The sequence below is a fragment of the Crocuta crocuta genome, unplaced genomic scaffold (assembly GCF_008692635.1).
Source record: "Crocuta crocuta isolate KB4526 unplaced genomic scaffold, BGI_CrCroc_1.0 scaffold282, whole genome shotgun sequence".
Classification (NCBI taxonomy): Eukaryota; Metazoa; Chordata; class Mammalia; order Carnivora; family Hyaenidae; genus Crocuta; species Crocuta crocuta.
Window position 1 is genome coordinate 7375107 of NW_027529174.1, and position 20482 is coordinate 7395588.

General features: G+C 38.3%; 1 protein-coding gene and 1 long non-coding RNA gene across 3 annotated transcripts in view; one reads left to right on the forward strand and one right to left on the reverse strand.

Annotated features, from left to right (window-relative positions):
- The window catches only part of LOC144226338 (uncharacterized), a 34333-nt gene extending 33757 nt beyond the window's left edge, over positions 1-576 (forward strand). Inside the window, exon 6 of the long non-coding RNA XR_013333614.1 lies at positions 480-576. This is a non-coding gene — a long non-coding RNA (uncharacterized LOC144226338). The remainder of the gene's footprint in view (positions 1-479) is intronic.
- Positions 1-20482, reverse strand: part of GABRB1 (gamma-aminobutyric acid type A receptor subunit beta1) — a 362417-nt gene that overhangs the window by 66303 nt on the left and 275632 nt on the right. The window lies entirely within an intron of this gene.

The following is a 20482-nucleotide window of genomic DNA, read 5'->3' on the forward strand; positions in this document are numbered from 1 at the left end:
AATCAGATTATATAGAAATGAAAGACACTCCCATTGAATGATAGACACTTTATATTAAAATAGGAAAGATATTATTTGTAGGACTAACAGTAAGGGCATTGTGATTTGCTTCATAGAACTGTATAATCAAATCAATAGCAGAAAGTATCTTTGAAGCAAGGTTGTATCTAAGCTCCCACCTCAACAGAAACAAGGCTCCACACCATAATTAGAATCTAAGATTGGAGGCATGTTATATTATCAACACAGGCAATACCTTCCACACTTGTATGAAATTAGCTATTCCCTTCCATGTTTTAGGAGGTTGGATTCCATTTTTATTTTCTAACACCAGATAAATGGGGGAAAAATTCAACTCTGAATCACAGTGCTCCTGCAATCAATCATTTAAAAAAACATATAGGCAAAGAATAAGGTTATTCCTTAGGTTTTAAATCCTAAAAATGATCTTTCTACTTTCTGTACTCTTTGTATTTCAGAGAAATGATCTTCCTTATCCCACATCACAGATGTCCCCGTAGCTACAGACTCCACCAGCTGAATAACAAGAGGATTCTCAAGATTATGTTGCATCTGTTCTTTTTTTTTTTTTTTAAAGCTTGCCTGCAGAGTCAAAACAGCCAATGCCTTTGTTGTACATCGTGTGATTATACTTGGACAAATTAGGTGATTCTCCCCCCCCACCCCCCAACAATGTTGGTCAATGTAACAGGCTCCCAGAGTGAAACAAAATAGAAATTCATTTTTAATTCATGTTTGATGCAGAAGGCACACAGGCAGAAACACAGATCACTATTTTGTTTAAAAAAGAAATCACCATCTGCTTTGTGTAGGGAGAAATATTCAAGCCCTTTCTAATTACAGCAAGTATTTTCAGTTTAGGATCTTTTGACCATAAATTACCCTCGGTTTTCCTTTAAAGGGAATGTGTAGGTCTGGCTATTAACAGAATAGAAAAATGGGAATAGAGACATGTTTTTGTCTAAAATTTTTAATAAAGTAAAATTGGATTTAAGAGCTAGCCCTACAGAAAATGTTGTTAAAAACAAAGCAAATAGTAAAGGATTGAAAATCTTTACATAATCCCCACGATTCCCTTAAGGATTTAACTCAGTGGCTTTACTATTTATGAATTTGTATAATAATGGTGCTTTGATTTTACAGAATGATTTCAGAGCAATTTCCTTACTTTGGGTCATGTTTTTTCAGCTCATAAAGTGCTCTCTAAGATCATTAGGCACATTGGGAAGGCGGATCTAACTTTTAGGCCAATCAAGGACCATTGAGATGAAATGACTTAATGCATGTGCAAGCACTTTGAAAAGTGTAAAGCACTCCTCAAATGTAAAAAGGTTTTGCTGCTATTAAATAACTGATGGAAGACTTAAGGTGGCTTTTCCAAACACTTACCTTCACTTGCAACCACTGAATAAGAAATCTCTAGATGAAAAACATGACAAATGTTGCTATCATGATGGTCATTGCTAAGAGGTATACTTCAGACTTCACAATGCTGTCTAACTCCCTTATGGTCTGAAGCCTTTGCAAGAACTATGAAATTACAGCTAAAAGCGATCAGTCCTTGAACAACAAGAATATTTTGAGTAGCTGTTTCACTGTGCCATAATGCAGTTTATTTCATTTGATTCTCCCAATGGGTTTAAGTCCTGGGAAACTAGTACAACCTGTTTTTGCACTTCTTGGGGAAAACATCTAAAACTCGAGGGCATCATCGTCCCTAAGCTACTAAATTAGAATATAGGAGACTTTAGTTACTAATAATATTAAGGTCAGCATTTTGATTGATGATGGTTATGGGCAGGACTGGTCTTTTAAAAACTGAGAGGACCCATAAACAAACTGCAGATGTATCACTCAAACTCAGAAAATCTCTGAGGTTACATTTATATTAGATGCTATCCAACATGTTGCATTGAAATGTACTACTGTTATGGGATGAATTATGTGCCCTCCAAAATTCAAATGTTGCAATCCTAACCCCAGTATCTCAGAATACGACCATGTTTGGAGATTGGGTCTTAACAGAGGTAACCAAGTTAAAATGAAGTCATTAGTGTGGATCCTAATCCAATATGACTGACGTTCTTATAAGAAGGGTGAATTTGACATATTTCACTGATGGCAGGGAGGGGAAAATGGGTGATGGGCATTGAGGAGGGCACTTGTTGGGATGAGCACTGGGTGTTGTATGTATGAATCATGGGAATTTACTCCTGAAGCCAAGAGCACACTGTATACACTGTATGTTATCTAACTTGACAATAAATTATATTTAAACCCGTAAAAAAAAAGGGGGGGGGAAGAGGGAATTTGGATATAGACACCTACAGAGGGAATTCTGCCTCTCAGACTGCTTCTGGACTTGAGCTGTAACATTAATTCTTCCCTGGGTCTCTGGCCTGCCATCCTGTCCTGTAGAGTTCAGACTTGCCAGCACCTGAAATTTTGTAAGCTCACGCTTTAAAATGAATCTCTCTGTATATACATAAACACACATCCTATTCTGCTTCCCTGCAGAAGCTTGACCAAATTAATTACCAATAGACACACCCTAAAAAGTATGAGTACAAACTACCCCTAAATTATATATTCAAGGTTAGTGGCTAAGTGAATAGTTTTGTAGTCAAAATGATGCATTCAAATTTTGCCTCTGCCACTTTCTACCAATATGTCTTTGAGCGTGCTCATTTAACCTATCAGTTTCCTCATTTGTAAAATGGAAATGATTGGATTGCAGTGAGAATTTAATGAATAAGTTATTGTTAAACCATTCATCAGAATATTTTATCAAGTCTTAGGCTCTCAAGATATGCTAGTTATAATTATCCTTATTGCTATTATTTATATACTGTGCCAGTCAGGATTCTTAATTTTGGGCCATAGACTTGACTAAAGTTAATTTAAATGGAAAGGAATTTATTAAAAGATATTAGGAAGCTCATAGTTTGCCTGAGACTATGAGAGAACCAGGCTGTGACATTGTGAAGCCAGGAACCATTGCCAAAATAGATGCCATAGAAATGGACCCATGACACCCCACTGCAACTGCCCTGGATGTTGCTTCTGTCATCAACACCACTGAGACTGGAGACCAGAGAAAGCCACTAGAATCATTCTAGCAACTGCTGTGATAAGGCCATTCTTGTCATGGTGAATTCTCTGCGCTCCTTTCCTCTTTATGCCAAAAACTTCTGATTTGATGATATTTGCAACGAGTATGAGTGAATGGTAGTTAGTACCTAAGTCCATCTCATGCCTATATGCAGGGTGGCTGGGACCATGAGTATCAGGGATTTTCAGGTTTTATAGTGAGAGACAAGCTTTGCCTTACAGGATGTGGGAGGTGGCTGGGGGTGGGTATAGAAGACAGAAATCTGAGTATTCAAAAAGTGGCCAATATTTACCATATATATGAATGGATATTTAGAATCAGCTGACTACTGGTCACAGAAACTCTTCTTTTTACCACTATTTTTTTTCTTTTACAATTCTTTTCCTATCCTCTCTTTCCTTCTCCAGCATTGCTTATGATAACTCCCAACTTCTATGCCTAAATTTCTTCACCTTTTTGTAAATGTTGAGTTGGTTTGGGAAATTTGGTGTGACAAGTGTCACATGATGTGTCTAACATTATTTCATTGTCTATGAAGATATGTCATTGTGATTTCTAGGAAAAATATCTCATTACAAGAGAAAAAGGAATTGAGAAATGCAAATTTTGTAATCTGAAAGAACATGGTTTATATCCTGTCTGTCTGCTTAATATCCTAGTGACCGCTGACACATTTTTTATGTTGGGGCTCCGTTTCTCCATTTGTAAAACAGGAATAAAAATAAATTAATGACCCTGAAGGATATTTGTGAGAATTGGACATAATATATGTCATGTACTGTGGGACTAGGCAAAAATGGGACCTACTGAAATCATTTCTCACCCTTCATGGGCATGAAAAAGATCAAGGAAACTATTTTCAATCTCATCAGATTTTTATCCACAGAGCAATAATAAATAAATGTCAATTGTTTTGAATGGTTTCTTTTTTTCTGGGTGACATTATTAGTGTACATTACATGATGGAAATTTTTGGATAAAAAACCCAGAGTTAAAAAAAAAAAAAAGGAAATTGTCTTCCAATGCATTTTTACTAAGGTCTATGACCTATTCTCTTCTGCTAAATCAAACCAGCACCCTATCGTGCACAGAGTGTAAATGCCATCTTACCTATGACAAATACTTTTCAAATACTAAACACAGCATTTTCCCATTTCTCTTTTTGTCTTTAGTACAAGTTCAGCTAGAGAGGGCACTGCAGACAAGATCGAGTGAGTACCTGATTGGCCACAGTTGGTCAAGAGAGCCTTGCCCAAAATGTGCAACTTGGAAGAGCCTTTTGAGCCCCAAAATTAAATAACAGAGGATATTCCTTTAATAACAAACTGACTTTCCTAAATACATGCACCTAATAATTTTCTTAAAAAAATTTTGGTTTTGCATCCTGAAAATTAATGTAGGTAAAACATATTTTTGCTCCTTCCTTTATTGGAAGATTCATTTGCCACTTTCTGCTATAAGCCAGGCAGTGGTTTATAGGCTAGCTGGGCAGCTAGCCTGAGATACTTCTGTATATTTGGTCTTTCCAAAGTTACTGGCTCACTGCTCCCCAAACCCTTGGAATTTCCTGAGAGATAAGAGCAATGGGAGCATCTTTTGTCATAATATGTGGTCTTTTGTCCTCAGTTCCTAAAATGCCTCAGAGCCATAAAGGTGAGATGGGTGTTGTTATTCATAATAAGCCCCTTTCCACCACTATGTGGTTTCTGTTAATGAGGTGACTTTCGGAAAGCATCTAAGGATGGGAGCTGGTTGCCAGTGGAGCCAGCCATGTGATTAGAGGGTTGGAACTTTCACTCGTACCCCTTAGCCTCTACGGAGAGGAGAAAGGCTGCAGGTTGAATTGTTCACCAGAGGCTTGTGATTTAATCAACCATGCCTATATAATGAAGACTGTATAAAAACACAAAAAAGATGAGGTCCAGAGAGCTTCTGGATTGGTGATCAGGTGGAAATTCAGGGAGAGTGGCATCCTCTGAGGCCATGAAACCTCTATGCCCTTTTCCCATACCTTACTCCATGAATCCCTTCCATCTGGCTGTTTCTGTTTCTGAGTTATATCCTTTTATAATAAATTGGTCATCTCACAGGCAAAATATTTCTCTGAGCAGTGTGAGCCATTCTAGCAAATTAAAACTCAAGGGGTAGGGGATTATTGGAATCTCTTTTCTATAGCTGGCTAAATAGAAGTGCAGGTGATAATATGAACTTGTGACTGGCATCTGAAGTGGGCTGGGGGGCAGTCCTGTGGGACTGAGCCCTTCACCTGTGGGGTCTGACGTTATCTCCATGTGGTGTCAGAACTGAATTGATTGTAGGACACCCATTTGCTTTACATGTATTTAATCTTCACACAAACCTATGAGGAGTACATTATTTTATAGTTGGGGAAACACAGGTTTAGAGGGGTTAAGTAACTTACTTAAGGTGACGTAACTAGAAAGTGGAAGAGCTGTGGGGTCTGTCTGACTGCAGGGCCCAAACTCAACTGCTGCTCTATAACCTCTCAGGAGAGGTCCATCTTGTGACTTACACAGTTGATGAACCAAATGACTATATCAATTTAAGTGTGCAGCAGGAGAATTACTGCTCCCTCAGGGCCCTTGATATATCTGCAGTAATGGTGCTAACAATTTCTATAAATTAGGAAAACAGTAATTAGGCCTACCGAGTTGAAATCCAGGGACAGAAAAAGGTACAGTAATAGTTACAGCCACAGATAGGGAGGCAAAAGCCATAGAAAGCAATTTACTGGCTTTCCGAATGACCCCAGGAAGTCTTCGGAACATGCTGTTTTCTTTGTTTTACTCTCTAAAAAAGTAAACAATTTCTTTCCCTATCTTTGCATTCTCTCTAAGATTATTTTCATTTGTGAAAACTGAAATCTTCCTTCTCAAAGGATATGATCAAAGTCTGGAAAAGTACAGTGAGTGGAAATATACAAGATAAGAACAAACTTATTCACATACCTCTAGACAATCAAGGATGTATTCCTTGAGTTTGAAGATGATTCTGCTATGCTACAAAGTGTTGCACAAAAGAAACTCTGGAAGCTAGAAAGCAGATGGTCAAGTGGAAACTGTCTTAGCACATTTGAGCAAACTAGAAAGAACCTAAGCTGGCAATGGGGGGAAGCTAAGAAGACTCAGAAAATCTCCACGGTTTCTGAGTACCAGGTACCTTTGAAAGTCAGGCTGATAAATGTTCAGCCACAGGGAAGTTCTTAATTTAACTACGGTACATCCCCACAATGGAACATAATGTAGCTATATAAAACAATAGGGAAGATCACAGTGCTCGAGAGGGAGAGATGCCCAAGATATGTTGTTAAGTGGAAAAGCAAAGTGTGGAATGTTGTACATAGACTGTCACTCTTGTTAGAAATGGGAAAAAAAAATATATGTTTGTATATGTTTGTATTTGCATAAAGAGACAATAGAAAGAGAAATAAAAAATGAATACAAATGGTGAAGAAAGAGTGATTTTGGAAGGGAGTAGGGGGGTGAGGCTTCCCAATATTTACCTTTTAATTTTTTTTTTTTACTTTTTAGGTTTGTAAATCCATTGCTATTAAAACAATTTAGAAATAAAGTGGGAAAAAACGTCTATCTGAAAAAGGACTGGTATCCAAAATATATAAAGAACTCTTAGAAACTCACATGATTAAAAAGAACCTAATTGAAAAATAGGTAAAAGATCTGCATAGACACTTCACCAAAGAAGAAATACAGGTGGCTTTATAGCATGCCATGAGGGAATTGTAAAATAAAACAACAATGAATTACACTTACATATCTATTGGAATGCTAACATCCAAAATACTGACAACACACCAAATTCTAGCAAGCATGTGGAACAAAGGAACCCTCATTCATTGCTGGTGGGGTTGCAAAATGGTACAGCCACTTTGGAAGACAGTTTGGCAGTTTCTTACAAAACTAAACATATTCTTACCATACTGTCCAGCAATTGAGCTCTTTGGTATTTACTAAAATGAGTATAAAACTAATGCTACACAAAAACTTGCACATAAATATTTATAGTGGGTTTATTTGTGATTGCCAAAGCATGGAGGAAACCAAGATGGCCTACAATGTGTAAACGGCATAAATGGAATATTATTCAGTGCCAAAAAGAAATGAACTATCATGCCATGAAAAGACATGGGAACCTTTAAATGAATATTGGTAAGTGAAAGAAGCCAATTTGAAAAGCCTGCTTGCCATGCTGCTATAGGCTGCATTTTAGTGTGCCCACCGGATTCATGTGTTGAAATCCTAACACTCAATATGATGGTACTAGAAGGTGGAGCCTTTGGGAAGTGATAAGGCCATGAGAGCTCTGCTCTCATGAATGGGATTAGTGCCCTTACAGAGACCCTAGAAAGATTCCTTGTTCTTTCAGCCATATGAGAACACAGTGAAAGGATGACCATCTATGAACCAGGAAGCAGGTGGTAACTAGAAACCAAATAATCTGGTGCTATGATCTTGGACGTCTTTGCTTCGAGAACTGTGAGAAATTTCTGCTGTTAATAAGCTACCCGATCTATGGTAGTTTGTTAAAGCAGTCCAAATGGACTAAGACATTTATGATTCCAACTCTATGTCTTTATAGATGTTTCCAGATTAGAAGGCCAATCTGATCCTTACCATGATCACACAGCTTCCCCGAATCCTCATCATTATGAACTTTAGAATATTAGGAAACAAAGGAAATATCCTAAAATGCTGCAGAAGAAAAATCTACCCACATAGGAAGATTCAAGAATCAGAATGGCATTGACCTTCTTAATAGAATACTGGAAGGTAGACACTGGAACATTGCCTTAAAAATATGAGGGAAATTGACTTCTTACATAGGAGTCTATATATATAAAATTCAATCAATTGTCAGGAGATAATAAAGGCATTGTCAGATACCCAAGTTCTCAAAAAGCTAATCTTCCTCAGCTACTCTCTGGAAGCTACAGGGGAAAGATCCACCAGGATATAAATTAAGGAAGAAGATGGTGTGGGAGTCAGGAAACAGACTCCTATACAAAAGACAGACAAAAAATCCCTAGGATGATGGGAAAGAAGACTGGAAGATGGTAAAAGTGCAGGGAGGTCTGGAGAGCAATTAGTTCAGATGCAAGCAAGAGGACACAGAGTTCTAGGAGACATGTCCCTTGGAAGATTAATCTGATAGATCTCTTGTGTGTTTGAGAAGAGGTGTGCACCTAGAACAAAGAGTTTGCAGATGTTTAATGTGAGGAATAAGTTTAGGAATTCCCCGAGCTTGCCCCAATGGGTTAACAAGGCATAAAGAATTAGAAAAATCATAGGATGTATACACCCAAGTTTGGGTAAACAAGATTAGGTAAATAAGATTAGGTAAATGGGGCAAAGGCCCCCAGTATAGGACAAGTGGGGCAAAGGCCCCAGTATAGGACAAAGGTATAAGAATAGGAAATCTCAGGATGAAAACATCCAAGATGAGGTAAACAAGACTAGGTATTCAGGGCAGAAATGCCCCCCAACTTAGTACAATAGTACAAAAACTGCTTTCATAGGAAGGAAGGACCAAATTAGGTAAAGAGGTAAACAGGGCTATAAACTGCAGCAGGCCAAAGCTGCCCAGAGCTGCCCAGAGTGGAGCTAATTAACAAAAGAAAGGGGTGCCTTGTTGACCTTGAGATAGCATGCCCTGTTTTTCTTGTCCCCTAGGCCAGTTTAGATAAACAGAGGTGGGGCCTCAAGTCTGCTGTAAACAACCATCTGCCCAGCGTGCCATGATTTTGTTTTGCATTGACCCAAACCCCTAGCACCACATATCTTCAAAACTCCCTTTCCCTCATGCCCGTGAGTTAATGTTCATGATTTCACTGTCTCTTTGTGCACGCCCATCACCACGTTTATAAGGCTTCTGATCCTAATAAAAATGGAGCAAGAACCCTTACTCGGGGCTCTTGTCTCCTCCTGGACATTAGCCTCTCTCACATTTTTAATCCTGTGTCCTGCTTCCTTGCTGGACAAGAGAGAACTCAAGATCCAGTGTCTACGACAGAAATAATGGAAAAGAGGCTAAATAGTACAGCACAGTGAGTTTAGTCATAGTATACTACATAGCTCAGCTGTGAATAATGTTCACAGAATCATGATAATGTGACTATTGAATATCAGTATAACTAAAATTATAATACAACCAGGGATTATATATTAAAAATATTAAGTATTTACCAACTGGTCTGGTATGAACCACAAACTGAGGTATAATGGACAGCGGGTAATGCTGATGGAAACTGCTGGGCCAGGCATTATTTTCTTCACTGTTGGATTTTAGGTGGGGAGGATCTAGAAGGGGTCTATGGGTGAGGCTGGGTTAATAGAGTGGAGGTGGATCATTTGGTAGTTACAGAGCAGTAGCTATTTTTCAACCTACAAGAAATATTTCAATATTTTAATATTAGTGGATACTGGTTGATCATCAGACATTAATATTAGGGAGGTGAAGGGGAAATGTGGGTATGAGTGTTGCATGGGGATATGGGAGTGCACAGAAAAGGTATGTATAAAAGTGAGAAGCCAAGAATTAACAGCACAAGTGATTTTATTTAGAAATCTGAAGGGAAATAGAAAAAAACCTAAAAGGGTGGAAATCCACTGTCGCTGTTTAATGGGAAGAGAGGGAGGTGGTATGCAGATGGGGACAGAGGATTGCTGTTTTTATAATAGGTCTTGGAAGAGTTATTGAAATCTTAAACCATGTACATGTGTTGCTGACAAAAAAAAAAATAGAAAATGAATACCTACTATGTATCAGGCCCAGTGATATTGCAAGATAGATGTGATCATTCCCATTTTTATAAGGAAGCGGTAGAGCTGGTGTCTTTTCTCCTATCAGGTTGGGAGAGGGAATTTTTTTTTTTTATACATTAGAAGACAAATTCAAGGAATTTGTATCAAGAAGACTTCCAAAGCATTAACTTAAATTAATTAAAGATTGATCTTGATTCGCCTTAAAAATAAGTTAGCAATAATTATGGACCTACGGTGGAAATAGCAAAGGAATCACTTAGCATGATGAATTTCCCCCAAATGTGGCTTGACCTCATTGTCAGAAAAAATACTCTAGTGGAAGGACCTTTGATGGAATTCATTATTACATTTTTATATTTTTAGTAGTCTTTACTTGACTAAGAAACATTGCAGGGGCACCTGGGTGGCTCAGTTGGTTGGGCAGCCGACTTCAGCTCAGGTCATGATCTCACAGTTGATGGGTTTGAGCCCCACATCAGACTGTGCTGACAGCTCAGAGCCTGGAGCCTGCTTTGGAGTCTGTGCCTCCCTCTCTGCCCCTCCTCCACTTGCACTCTGTCTCTCTCTGTTTCTCAAAAATAAATAAAAGTGTTAAAAAAAATTGCGAAGCAACTGGATTTAGAAGTATGCCAGGAAAGAGCTCTGAGACTTCTATATTTTCTCCTCATTAAACCTGCATTGCTATGAGGAAATAAACAAAATATCCCAAATAAGCAAATCCAAGTGCATAAACTAAAAAACTGTGACTGTTAAAATATCAGTCAGGCAATAGGTCAATTAGAATATACGTCTATGGTCAGGATCAGAAGGAAATAGTATCCTAAAGAAGACAAAATTGTATGGTGAAGTTAAAAGAAACAATGTCATCGATTTGTCTTGGCTTTTGGTTTGGTTAGATTGGGTATTGTTTTGTTGGGGAAACAAGGCAGACATACTTGACCTAACATGGAGGGATTAGATGAAAATTAGATGAGAGGGCTATGTATTTGGCTGGCTTTAGAATAATCTTGTGATTCCCTGGTCCATGATTTTCCTATCTGACACAAGGGCAGAGACCTACGGATGTGATTCTTCTTTTGACCGTCATGGCACCCAATAGAGTAGCAACATGTAGAGCACCATATCTGTTGAGTAAATAAATGACTGCAGAGTCCAGCACAGCACTCACTGATTTTTCCACAGAGCACTAAATTTGTAAACAAGCGTAATCTCTAATTTCTATACATTTCCTAAAATATGCAAAGAAACTTTTATCTCTTTCCGTTTCATTTTAACCATTCACTTAGCAAATCATTATTGAAGAAATTCTCTGTGAACACCTCTTAGATGGGCACCTTTTAGTGAAAACTGGTGTAGGAGAAACTGTCACTTTCTTCTCTCACATCATATGGAAGTTAACTGTCCACATTGGCCAGGATCATGAAGCATTTCAATTCATAGAGATGACCCTAAACCCAGAGTTGATTTGTCATCATGTCATCAGGGTTCATGGCAACTTGAACTTATGTAAAAGTATTATTATTATTTTTCTGGAAGCCATGAATGCTACAATACAGTCATAATTTGTCAGGTGGCAAGTTTTGCTCTTTCTCGAGGCTACTATCCTGATATATTATTATTGTGATGTCAAGAAGGCATTTATTGAATACTTATATGTGGTAGACATTTCCTTAAAGCAACCTCATCTCGTAGGTGAAGCCAATGAGACACAGTGTGGTGTAATGAGGATCTGTACAAGTCGCAAATCTGGCATCAAACCCAGAGATGCTTGATTCCCACACCATTCCTTCCCTATCACACTATCAAGCCCAGTAAGGCTTGTTATCTTCCTAATGAATTAAGGCCAGCTTTATTAAAATTATACACACAAATTCAAATACTTGAGAAAATGTATATTGAAAATCCAGTGTTTAATAGATTTAGATATATATTCACTAATGAATACCTTTAAACCTCATTATATATATAAATAAAATCTAAGCCCTAGAGGAAAATATTTTAAATAATGAGAAAATAAGAACTGATGTAATGTTCTTTTAATCAAATGAAATATATTTTTTTCCAAACACTAAGTTAGCTGAGACTAATAAAGCATATTATAGTCATCTTGTGAAAGAGCATCTTGAACTCTGAGAAGTATAGATTATGATATTCCATCCTTAGCATTTTCATGGGCACAAAGTCAGAAAATATTTCTTTTCTTTCTTTCTTTTTTTTCCAGAAAGTATTTGTAAAATGGAGAAACAACTAACAGAAGCAAGGACCACTACCTGTGAGAGGGCTCTAATGTGTGTATATATATTTTGACATATTTTTATAATTTTGATGAGAGAAATATATCACAAAGACCGAACTGCCTAAGATCTGAGAATTAGTATCAGAACCAGGATTCAAAACACATGATCTTTTCTCTGTCTATTTTGAATTTGAACTTTTTTTTTTAGGAATATAGATGTTCTTTTTTTTTTAACATTTATTTATTTTTGAAGGAGAGAGAAACAGAGAGCAAGCAGGGGAGGGGCAGAGAGAGAGAGGGAGACACAGAATCTAAAGCAGGCTGAGCTGTTAGCACAGAGCCTGACACGGGGCTCAAACCCATGGACAGTGAGATCATGATCTGAGCCGAAGTCAGATGCTTCACTGATTGAGTCACCCAGAAGCCCCAGGATGTTCATTTTTATATTAGAAAACATGGCTCCCTATCACAACATTTAACATCTTTCCATTAAACATCACACAGTTCTCATCATTGTGGTGCCCTACAAACACCTAAATGGTGTGGAGTTTCTAATGATATCAACAACAGGGTCCATACATTTTAACGAAGAAACAGCTGCAGAAATGTGTGTTGGGCAATAATCTGTGTGTGCCACAAGAATTTGGGCTGACAGATGGCTGGGATTCTGCCTCCATGGCCTGGGCTCCCCTTCTTCCTTCCCACCCCCACAGTCCGATGGGTCAGGTTCCTGCAGACCTTCAAATTTCCATTAACAAGAGATTTCCTTCAAGAGGGAGGCTTCCAAGAGGAGAAGAAAACAGTAGCCACTGAGGATGGAATGCCCCGCACTTGACTGGAAGGATGTTCAATGTTACACATGAGACAAAGCTACAGCTATAAATAAATATGAATATGAATATAAACATAGATGTAAATCTTCTTCAGTTCAGAGCCCAAGATTTACTTTTCTTTTCCTTCGTTGGTTTCTCCAACTCCATAATCTGTAGTTTTCTTCTATTTCTCTGGCTATTCCTTCCTTGTCTCCTTTGCAGTATAATTTCTATTCTGTTCTAGTCATTAAATACTGAAATTCCTTGAGCCCCCTGAAACTCTTCATTCCTCCTACTGCATCCTCTCCACAGGGAAACTCACTATGCCTACAGCTATAATTATCAAAATATTCTGATGATTCACAAATTTATATCTTCAGGGTAGATGTTTTTCTGTGCTGCAGACTTGTACCACACTTTAAGAAACCCAAAGCTACACCTGTGACCTCTTCCTTGTTCCCTACTCAGAATTTAACACATCATTCTTCCAATTTTTGGTGAATGACATGCTTGTTCTTCCACTAATACAAACAAACCCCCAAACATTGTAGGAGTCATGATTTATTCCTCCATCTCTTTATCTCTCTCTCTCTCTCTCTCAAATTAACTTCTTCAAGTCCCATCTGTTTTCTCTTCTTTTTTGTTTTTAAAAAAAATTTAGTGTTTATTTTTGAGAGGGGAGAGTGCAGGGGGAGGGGCAGAGAGAAAGGGAGACAGAGAACCTGAAGCAGACTTCAGGCTCTGAGCTGTCAGCACAGAGCCTGATGTGAGGCTCGAACTCATGAATCATGAGATTATGACCTGAGCTGAAGTAGGGAGCTTAACTGACTGAGCCACCTAGGCACTCCGGTTCGTCCCTTCTAACCCTCCCTTGCATCCATCTACTCCTTCCCATTGCCATCCTGGTCCAGCTAGCCTCTCTCTGTGGCCCATTCTGATAGTCTTCAAAATGGTTATTTTGCTTTCTTTACCTGCATCGGTCTGTTTTCAGTACTATAGCTACAGTGACTTTTCTAACCCAAATTTTATTATGTTAGCTTCCTTCTCCCAGCTCAGAAATCCTCCATTGATCTACCGCTCTTAGGATACAGACAAAATCCCTACAAGATCCTGCAGGATAGGTCCTCTGCCTACATTTCCAGCTTCAACTCACACAATGGTCTTTGTTCTCTTGTTGCTACAACCACATTAGAGTCACTTCTGTTTCTTATGTTTGTCAAGATCCTTCCTGCCACAGACTCTTTGATGTTTTCTCTGCCTGGACTGTGCTTTATTCTCCTCTTTGCCTAGATAAATTCCTTACTCAACCTTTAGATCTCTAAATGATACAGGCACATTCTCGAGGAAACTCTTTCGCCTCTGTAAGTCCAATCTTCACTAATTTACTCTTTAATAACATGAAGTGCCACTATTTCATAGCAATGTTTACCTTTATTGGTGCAAGTCTTTGATAAATGCCTATCTCCCTCCCCTGCCTGGAAGCTCCAATAGGAAACGTAGGGCCCCTCTCTACTTTTGGTTACCACCGTCATCTAGAAGAGCGCCAGGCACCACCCAGGCTACAATGACTGCTTGATGCATGGATTAAGGAACTAATTAACTAGCTAACCAAACATCTTTGATTATTTGATGCCAATTCTAGAAACAGTTTATGTTTTCAAGAGAGAATATTCAATTATTCAGAGAAGGGATGAAATCACATATTTTGGTAAGATCAGATGTAAATGTTAATAGTGTAGATAAATATTTCACTAGGTACTGAAAAGCACCATATAGATACAGGGTCACACTCATGGTAATGCTGAGTAGCAGTAACAGGTTGGAGATACCCTACTAATACTTAACAAGATTTCAAGAAATTTTTAATCCAACTGTGAAAATTAGCAGTTGTACTGTTATTCATTGCTCAACTCAAGGAGATGACAGCCTGAAACAGATCATTAACTTTGATTTTAACCTAGTTGCATATGACTCTGTAAATTCTTTGATTTTTTTTCTTCTCCAAATTAGAGACAATCACCTTTTAATATTCTCTGAGTCCTCAGGATATTTTCATTAAAAAAAGAAGACAGCCAGCCTCTGGTACTCTGACCATGTAATACCATGGTGGCACCTGGCTAATTTAGTTTCCCTTTTATACCCAGGCTCAGTTCTTTTCCCATTCCACAACTAATTGTTGACCTGCCCTAGAGCAGACATAAGGGGATAGTATCAAAAAGCACAGTATTGGGGCACCTCGGTGGCTTAGTTGGTAAAGCGTCCTACTTCAGCTCAGGTCATGATCTCACAGTTTGTGGGTTCGAGCCCCGCGTCGGGCTCTGTGCTGACAGCTCAGAGCCCCGAGCTTATCTTCAGATTCTGTGTCTCCCTCTCTCTCTGACCCTCCCCTGCTCATGCTGGGACCTCTTCAGTGAGGTCATTACTTTTAGCTTTGGAACTGTTAGAAAGTCTGCAGGGGATTTTCGAGGCATTCAACAAATTAGCAAAGGTCATCAAAACAAATCCACTTACTGAATTCATTGGCTTGAAATACTATCAAACCAGTGCTGTCATACTAAATTGAAGAACTTTCTACTGGCAATATTTCCATAAAAAGGATTGAGCTAAATTGTGTTCAGATTTGCTCCATTGTTCCTGCATTTTTTTCAATGTTTTACTTATTTCTGAGAAAGAGAGACAGTGTGAGCAGGGGAGGGTCAGAGAGAGAGGGAGACACAGAATCCGAAACAGGCTCCAGGCTCTGAGCTAGCTGCCAGCGCAGAGCCTGACGCCGGGCTCAAACCCATGAACTGTGAGATCATGACCTGAGCCGAAGTCGGCCCTTAACCGACTGAGCCACCCAGGTGCCCCCATTGTTATTGCATTTTAAAGTCATAAATTTTGATGGCAAACTGACTTGTCTTCTATCTGCAACTCCCTCACCATGTGGTCATGTGATTTTATGCTAATCTAAAATCCCTCATTTCTCTTCCTTGTCCATCCAAGTTCAGGTCCTATCTTCTTCCAGAAGCCATTCCTAAATCCCTAGGTGATTTTGACCCTATTCTGCCCTGTACAAAGACATTAAATATGACTCAATTAGGCTCCTACATTTTCACAGAGACCCTTAATGACACACATCTCTGCTTGGTTGATTATCCAAGCTTGTAGAACAGCCATCAATTGGCCTGGCAGACCAGCTACACCATAGGTTCTTGCCAGATATTATAATGTTGAGCTCCTTGCTTCGCATATTTCCATAAAAGTTTTGGAAGAAATACTTGAGAGTCAAGTAATGAATCCATTTCTTTATATACTCTGAATAATGAATGCCTTTGAATCAAGCCATGTCACAGGGTTGCTGGATCATTTAGCAACATCATTTTGGATCTAATATGATTGTTTCACTGAATTGTACTTTGATGTTATGCCAAGGGATCACACTAATGGACTGCGTTAAGAAAGAACTGGGTGGGGGCGCCTGGGTGGCTCAGTCAGTTGAGCGTCTGACTTAGGCTCAGGTCATGATCTCACAGTTGGTGAGTTCTAACCCATGTCAGACTCTGTGCTGACAGCTCAGAGCTTGGAGCTTGTCTTTAGATTCTGTGTCTCCCTCTTTCTCTGACCCTCCCCTGCTCATGCTGTCTCTCTCTCTCTCAAAAATAAATAAAACATTAAAAAAAAAAAAAAAGAACTGGATGAAAATCAGGGCCCTCTTCCTAAATATCTACTGAAGAATACCACTGAACAGTAAGTTAGGCTTTGTTTTGTGGACAATATAAATATTATAAGTTGATCGTGTTTACTTTGTTTGGCCGTTAGAAAACTAGTGATAAATCTGGGGTCCATTTATTTCAACTGTGTGGTTCACACCTTATAGCAGATCTGTCTTTACTATTTTTATGCCCACAATTTCCCTTCACCATGGTCACCACAACTGCTTAATTTAATTCTTTTGCATTGAAAGTATTTTTATGAGGTGCCTCACATCTTTTGTAGAATAAGGCAGAAATTAAAAATAAATTCTTGATATATTTTTTCAGTGAATTACAACAATTATAGCTTATGGATCATTATTTAGGAATTATTTCCTGGCTTGTGTGCTCCTTTCATTGTTTAATGTCTCTGCAACTTGATGTTAAGCCTGAGAAAATTCTTTAAAATTTCTGATATCCTCCACATACTGGCAGTTCTCAAGAATCTTTAAATCAGACTTTTGTTCACGGGTCTGCTTGTAAGTAACTAGCCATATGATTTTTGGCCTCAAGGTCAAAATCCAAGCTTCACAGGATTTCACTCTTCTCCACAGGAGAGAATTAGCCTAAACAATCCTCAGTGTCCACTCTGTTTTTAAAATTCTGTCATAAGTGTTTGTGTTCTCTTAAAGTATTTTTGCCAGACACAGATATTGTAGGATAGATCTGACTTCGTAAATTCCTCAAAGATATGAATGTGACCAGGTGGCCTACTTGTAGTACAAAATGTTCATGAAAGGCAGAACTCTGTCCAAGAGGCATTTGTTCATTTTTCCATCAAACAAATAAGGGGAGACTTCTAGGTACTTCTAGACAATTCAGTTCAGTACTTAAGTTGTAGAACAATTACAAGAGGATAATAAAAATGATTTAGAAGGCCAAGGCCAGTGCTGATTCCAAATTCTTTAGTAAAAAAGAGATAGTGGGATACTGTGGAAGGGGCCTAAGTTGAAAGTTAAGACCTAATTTCAAGTCTTACATTGATCATTAATTAATAACCAATGTATTGCCCTTATCTATGTCCTTGATTTTTCACTAATTAAAAAGAAAATTATCTGCCTATATCTGTTTTTTGAGGGTCAAACAAGACAATGCTAGAGAATATCTTTCAATAAGTACAAAATGCTATACAAATGTTGTGGATTATTGTGATAATTCCCTAAGAGCATGGCCATGAATCAAGAAATGATATCTGATGACTCAGTGGGTATTTTGGATTGCTTTTATGACTAAACTGGATGATTTTGCAAAGTTGGTCATTAGGATGGCTGAAGCAATCTTAGGCTCTTGATGCTCTTCAAGTTTGTGAATGACCCAACAACATAAAAATTCTCACCCAAATTCAAATTCAATGGATTTAAGGACAAAGCCTTATCAAGAGGTAGGTGCCAGAAAAGATGGAACCATGTCTGTTTTGTTCACTGCACATAAAAAAATTGTATCAAATATTTGTTGGATATATGGAAGGAATTTAATGATGAGGTATTCTCCCTGGCTATGTGGCTTGCTCCTTTACTATGCCAGTTAGGATACAGGATTCCAGGGTGTGCTTCAGAAAACTTATAGATAATGACATGGAATTCTGAGAGCACTTTGTCGTGCCTGTGTTAGATTGCTTGTTGTCAACTTGAAATCATCACCCCAAATAGCACTGAAAAGAAGTTGGATACGGTTTTGCCAGAATCTCCTGCCCCAGATTAGAGTTTTCCAAAGAGAGGCACTGGCACCAGAGTTGAATGATGGAGGAAGAGAGGCCATTATTTTCTGGGGGAACTTGCTGCCATCATGGGAAGATTTTCCAATCTTTGGATATGCTTTTATTTCTCTACATTAAAACCTTTAATATCTTGAATATACTGACTCTTCTGTTTTCTCAACAGACCCTTGACTGGCGACAGAATCAAAAATGTTAAATTTGTGAATCTAAGTTTTAACTAAATGCATTTATATACACAGAGTTATAATTAACACTTTGGGGGAAACCATAGGATTGCTTTAAATCATTTAGATTTTACTTAGCAAACTATTGCTTTTCAGCATTCAGAAATACCTTTGAGACCTAAGAAAGTCAAATGAAGTTTTCCAGTGTCTCATTTTGTTCTCTTAGAAGAGCCTTGTTCAATAGGGCAAAGTTTCCCTTAGCCTTTTAGTTTGGGCTCTGGCACTTTTTCACACTGTGGATTTGGTAAATTGATTTAACTTGTCTCAGACTTGGTGTATTATGTATCAGCATGATGGGAGTAATGACAACTATTTTACTTTTCCTATAGGTTGTTGTGGGACTCAAATGAAAATGTATGAAAATATTTCATATGTATTGGATATGTATTTGTATATGCACATGTATATGTGTGCTATTATTCTCTGGTTTTACATTCATACTTGGTCAAATGCAAATAATAATGGGGATTGATAGGGATTCCATAAAAGTAACTTCCAGAGCACTGCAGCATTTCTACTACCTTTGAGGATAAACATATGATTATGTGCACACCCACCTCCATGAAACCTAGCCCAGTGGGCCCTGTCAGTATAGAGGGCAGTGGCTGAGAAAGACATCATATTGCAGGGCTGAGACCCCATGGACAACAGGGAAAACTTTGTTGATCCAGTATGGACAGTTTTCCCAATGCTTGAGCCATACGTCAGACCACATTGGATGGAGGTGTAAAACTGCTCTCTACTCATAATGTCACTGTTGTAATCACATTTTATTTTGTGGTAACACATTAAACATATTAAACAAGTTTCTCAAGCCACTGAGATACCTTCTAATGCAACACTCATTGGCAGTGATACTATCCTTAAGTTATTGAATAAACATGGTTAGGATTTCACACATGTCATTTATTTAAAGCAAATCCTTTTTATTCATTGCACTAAGGCAAGATAAGGCTGTGAACTAGAGCAAGGGAAGAAGATATGAACAAGCAGTTCAGAATTGCTGAGTGTCTTGGTAACATTGATAGATCTTTTAACACTTCAGTTCTCTGTTTCATGACTATGAAATGTAGACATACCCTTGCTTGTCCTCCTGTGAGTAGTGTTAAAATTACTGACTCTTCATAACTTTCTGATCCAAAATGGTGTTACATACACTGTATACCTACTCTCTCTCCTTCTCTCTCTCTTCCAATCTCTCCCCCCCCCCCCCCCGCTCACACACACACACACACACACACACACACACACACACACACTTCTCCATCCCTCTACCCGGTTTTTCTTTTCTTCAATACATTTATCACAGCATATCATACTCCTGAATTCCATTTTCTATCAGTAATTTTGTTTTATTTTCTAATTCCCTGTAACAGATTGTAAGGTATACCTAATTAGGGGCTTTGTATAGAACAGTTCATGATACCCCACAAAGACTATAGACACAGTATGAGTGAATGAATAAAGTTATGCATGTCTAAATTAATTAACCAAGATTTTTAAATATTCTGTTTGGTTCTCCAAACTCTTAGGTAGAGATTGGACTGATAAATCCATAAAGTGATACTTTCTTAAAAGTGTGCCAATGGATGGGCCACCCATTTTATTTCCTTAAGGAAATGGAGGCTTTATCTACAATTGTGTAGAGGCCACAGTTGTTCAAATGCAACAAATGGAGATTTCCTTCCTGAGAGTTAGGGAAAGAAACCATGGGCCAAATTCATTGTCACATCACTTTCTTGCCTATAAAGCAGGCTGAACAATAATTTGCATAGTGCTTCACAGAACACACAAAAGAATGTTGAAAAGTAGTCTGCTTGGCAGTG